The sequence below is a fragment of the Syngnathoides biaculeatus genome, chromosome 3 (assembly GCF_019802595.1).
Source record: "Syngnathoides biaculeatus isolate LvHL_M chromosome 3, ASM1980259v1, whole genome shotgun sequence".
In the NCBI taxonomy this organism is placed as follows: domain Eukaryota; kingdom Metazoa; phylum Chordata; class Actinopteri; order Syngnathiformes; family Syngnathidae; genus Syngnathoides; species Syngnathoides biaculeatus.
The window spans coordinates 26,509,263-26,514,831 of record NC_084642.1 but is presented as its reverse complement, the minus strand read 5'-3'; the positions used below and the strand labels follow the sequence as shown (position 1 = coordinate 26,514,831).

At 41.5% G+C, this 5,569-nt stretch overlaps 1 pseudogene; it reads left to right on the top strand.

Moving 5' to 3' along the window:
- Positions 1-4,883: 4,883 nt before the first annotated feature.
- Positions 4,884-5,002, top strand: LOC133498738 (5S ribosomal RNA; annotated as a pseudogene).
- The last annotated feature ends 567 nt before the right edge of the window (positions 5,003-5,569 follow it).

Genomic DNA, 5,569 nt, shown 5'->3' with positions numbered 1-5,569 from the left:
CTTCTTTAGGAGGTTCAACTCAGCATCTGGGCTTCAACCTGCTCATGCTGGCCCTACCTCAACAGCCCCCTCCTCTCCTCTCTGGCACCAGCCTCTCTCCCTACATCACTTCCTCCTCACTCGAGCAGCTGTAATACTGCAGGAGCACCATCTGTTTCACTTAGACAGCCTTTGCCCCTTACATTAGATGAAGTGAGAGTGGAGCTGAGGAAACATCATCAAGGGAAGTTTCCTGGCGCAGATAATGTGTGTACAAGTATGCTGAAGGTCTGTGTGACCCAATTGGCTAAGCTTTTGCAGGGACTCGTCAACCTGACCCTGCAGGCAGGGAGCGTCCTGGTCCTGTGGAAAACATCATGTGTTGTGCTGATCTCTAAATCTGAGTACCCGGCTGAGCTAAATGACGACAGACAAGTAGCCCCCACTTCACACATGAAAACTCTGCAGTAGTTGTTTCTCGACTTCATGTGATCACAGATGACTAATGCTAGGGAACCCTTCCAGTCCGGGTGCCATGAAGGTGTTTGAGTGGAGAATGCTCTCCTCTTTCTGCTGCATCAGGCATATTCCCACCTGGATGAGCTGGGGAGTCAAAAGAGGATCACATTCTTTGACTTCTCAAGTGCTTATAGGACCATCCGTCCTCTCTTACTTGGAGAGAACCTCAGGACAATGGATATGTATCCATTCTTCACTTTCTGGATCTTTGTCAGAAACCCCAATTTCTCAGGCTTGGTGACTGACTGACTGGGATGATGGAGAGTAGCACTGGGGCTCTGGAGGAGACTATGTTGGCTGTTTATCTGTTCAGCATATAGACCTTGGATTTTAATTTCAACATAGAGAACTCCCAAACTGTACTCAGATGATACTATTATTATAACATGTGCAAGGAAAGGACAAGATGGTGAGTACAGGGACCTTGCAACATCGCAGAGAGGGACAACAGGAGGCAAACTGGCAAATTGGTTAAGAAGGCTGACTCAGTGCACAGTCCTTGACGTCTTAGATAGTGATACCTGACAAGATACCGGCCGTCATGGAAAATACAAACCATCCAAAAGATTATGGTGTTATCTTCTGGGACTTTTTGTTCTACTACGGCAGAGGAAGATAAACATTCCTAACTAAAGGGTACATTATTATTCTGAAGGAAAATTCAAAATAGGGGCACGTTCTGAATTCAAATCAGATGTTTACGCTATGAAATGATGAACGTAGCAGCACAGTAGTGCAACTGATTAGCGCATTGGCCTCACAGTTCTGAGGACCGGGGTTCAAATCCTGGCCCCGCCTGTTTGCATCATCTCCTTGTGCCTGTGTGTTTTCTCCCGGCACTCCACTTTCCTCCCACATCCCCAAAACTTGCATTCATTGGAGACTCTAAATTGCCCCTAGGTGTGATTGTGAGTGTGACTGTTGTCTATCTTCACGTGCCCTGCGATTGGCTTGTAATCAGTTCAGGGTGTACTCCGCCTCCTGGGTGTTGACAGCTGAGATAGGCTCCAGCTCTCCCCTTGACCCTTGTGAGGATAAACTCTTAAGAAAATGGATGGATGGATGGATAATCTTTGCAGAATATTTGACATGGCCATTGTTTTTGCTTCCTGTTTGAAGGTCGACTGAATGAAGTGCCAAATACTTCTAATTGTTGTCAGTGTTGTCAGTGGCCAGACACATTTTTTTTGACATGCATAGAGTACCTGGAGTAATAGTTGCTGCCATTTTTGAGGGGGTGGGGTGGGAGGGTAGTCAGGGTGGGGGGACTTCTGACAATGAGCATTTGTCAACCTTCATTAGGTTCTTTTATTTGAAAAAAATTGTACGTTTGCCTCGGGAGCAGTTTATGTAGCATTAAATAGATGTTTTTTTCGCCTTTACATTTTAGATTATCCCAACATTATTTTGTGCATGCTCATAAAGGTGTAAAGTAGCGTACATGAAGATACAAGTTTAGCTCATCTGTCCTCAGTGTTATCCAAAAGCCTACTAAATGTATGCAATATAATAAAGAGTATTTATGGACATGAATGAGAAAAACCTATTGTATTATGTTGTGAAAATGCAGGGGTTGTGGTCGGTCTTCAAATTAAATATCGCCTTAAAACAACCTTGCATTAAACATTCTAATTCATTCTGGTGGGTGTGCCAGGGCTACATCCAGTCCCACACACGCTCCCCTCATCCCACTCTAACTAATGAGAGGCTATAAACGAGGAGGTATGGACAGTGTTTATCTTAGTGGCTCCGAGGGGGCCAAGGTGCCCTCACACACTGCAGTGAGTGGAGAGAGGGTGACTGCTCGGTATAATGCTTCACATTTCAGCTGCCTCTCACATATGGCAGTCCCAGCTCGACACCAGCATTAACTGCGCGTGCCGACCCATCTTCATCCTGCAGTTTGTTTTTCCAAAGCGAATTGGGCAGCCTCTGAGTGCTCATCCTGTCACCACGTCGCATCGCAAGCCAACAGTTTAGTCATTCTATGCGCCGCTCTTTATTTTGTGAAGAAGCCCAGTCATCTTCTCAGCCCATAACCTTCCCCTTGATCCCTCCCCCATGGATAACTGCCCTTGCCCTGCCAAGCCTGCTGTAGGGTCACATCTGGAGTGGAGAATTATTGCTGCTTTTCATCTATCCACAGATGGCCTGTTGGTTTTAAGCCCACAAGAGTATGCTGAAAATGGAAGCGGTGGCGGGTGGTTGCGATGACCTGATAGTTTTTTTAGGGTTTGGAAAACAGACGATTCAAAATTATTATAAAATAAAAACATATACAGTACTTTATATTCTATTAATCGTGTGCTAACATGACAGACACTGTTGGCATTCTACTGTGTTTTTATTTATGAAATATTTGAGTTATAGAGTCACTGATGAATGGGCCTTTTACTTTGAATGTTTTTGCAAAAACTTAAACCAAACCATGATTAAATACCTTAAATCAAGGTGACATTTTTCTTTGCCAAGATATTTATTCACATCAGTAACATACCATTTTGAAACATTTCACCTTCTTCAAGCATTTTCCCCTTAAATAATCTTGATGTTTTTCAAATTTATCTCCACATTTAATTTATTAATGGTTCAATTTTATATAAAAAATAAATGTCACAGTTCTATATGTCGGTAGTAGTTTTTTTTGTATAGCGGCTTGCTATATTTGAAGATAGGTGCAAAGTCGAATGTTCCTTTTCTATGGGCAGATAAAATAGTTTTGCTCAAATTTAGCAGTATATCCATAGATGTTTTTTGTTTTTTTTGTGTGTCTTGTTTAATCCCAGTTTTTGTGGTGCATCTGTGTTACAAAACTGACAAATAATGGTACAGGTAATATTCTGACCAGGAAAGAAATCCGGTATTTATAATCGGGGGGGACGTTGGATCAGCTGATAAAGCATTGGCCTCACAGTTCTGACGTTTGATCCCGGCCCCGCCTGTGTGGAGTTTGTACGTTCTTCCCGTGCCTGCGTGAGTTTTCTCCGGGCATTCCGGCTTCCTCCCACATTCCAAAACTATGCAACATTAATTGAACACTCTAAATTGTCCCTAGGTGTGATTGTAAGTGTGGCTATGAGTCTCCATGTGCCCTGCGATTGGCTGGCAACCAGGTCAGGGTGTACCCCGCCTCCTGCCTGTTGACAGCTGAGATAGGCTCCAGCATGCCCCATGACCCTCGTGAGGATAAGCGGCAAAGAAAATGGATGGATGGATGGGTGGTTTTTGTAATCATCAACCTGGATTTGTATTTATGCACGTTTATCCTGTTTTACATTAATTACTGGTATTGAATGAATATTAACATGTGTTCAAAGAGCCTAAAGTTGGATTTTCCAGCCTATGATACACAAGAGGGAGCTAAGCACAGCTGTCCTAAGAATTGCAGTTGTTCTGATTTGCCAAATGTGCTAAATAAATTTATTGCACCACATGTCATGAAACCAAAACGAGCCTGTTCACTATCATGAAATGCTTTAAAACAGACATGTCCATGATCAGAGCTCTGAAGATTTGAGCAGTTTGAAGTGAAATGGCACATTTCAAACTTCATCTTTTTATATGTACATTTTAGTCCCTAACTGGGTTTTCTTAGAAGTCAGACATTAATGATGCATAATCTACATCCACTAAAACATTTTATTTTGTGGCTTCCAATAGACATACACAAGTGTACAGCTTAATCAAGAAATACAAATAGGCTTCACAACATTTTTTGGGGTAAAATATTATATTTATAAATTCATGGGTAACACACCATCCATCCATTTTCTGAGCCGCTTATCCTCAAAAGTGTCATGGGAGTGCTAGCGTCAATCCCAGGCAGCATCGAGCGGTATGCAGGGTACGCCCTGGACTGGTTCCCAGTCAATCGCAGGCCAATGAGTAAATAAAAAAAAGGATATTTTAGTCGGAATTTCAGTGGTATTAATTTCGAGAGCCTGTGTCATAAATCAAATGTGCCGGTCTAAGAAATGTGTTGACACTCTATAAGTCCAAAACCAATTACAGTAGTAATTCTTCAAGTGGCAGACCGCTGACTTCACTTTATTTGCTGTTAATCTGTCTTCTGGAGATGTTGGTTAATAAGTTAGAATTTTAACATTCGAATGGACTTAATTGTCGCTGATCTACTTAATTGGGGTTTATGCCAACTTATGAACAAATACAAACAATACATACTTTTAATTAATGTATACAGTCCGGAAGTGCTGGAGCCTATCCCATAAAATAGATTATTGATTTTGTGTCCATGTAAAATCCTTGTGAAAAGGAAGGCTAATTTGTTTAATATTCATTTTAAGCAAATGTTTTGTACAAAACTAACATCTCCATAATAGGGAAGCACAATTGTAAATTTATACTTGATGCATAAGACTGCATTTGTTTACGGCCACGCTACTCTGAGAACGCCCGACCTCGACAGATATCGGAAGCTAAGCAGGTTTGGCCTAGGTCAGTACTTGGATGGGAGACCGCCTCGGAATACCAGGTGCTGTATGCTTCTATTCCTGGCTAAAATGCAGAGGGGTTGTGTCAGTGAGGGCATCTGGTGTAAAAATGTGCCAAACGTGCGTTTCTCAGATGACACACTGTGGCGACCCCTAACGGGACAGGCTGAAAGAAGAAGAAGCATAAGAATGTATTTATTCTGGTTAGGGCCCTGCATTGGCTTCATTCTTTCATTATTATTACTGTAGTTGATATTGTACTTAAATTGTTAATCTAATTTAAGAGTGATACAAATTGGACAAATGTGACAAAAGCATTTTGTTGCCATTTTATATCCATTTTTATTCATATTGATTTGAAACATTATGCTGAAATATAATTATGTTGTATGCATTTTTAAGTTATTATAAGCCAGATGTAAACAACAAAGAATAACTTACAGTGTTTCTGGTGAAAACAAAATCGTAAGATCTCTTCACATTTATATTGATGACGGTACAGGGGAAAACACATTAAATTGCATTTCTTATCGCACCAGCGTACTTAAAATTGGAGCAAAAGGAACAAACAGGACACAGCGCAAGGAACCATGACACATCAAACGTCAGCACAATGGTTC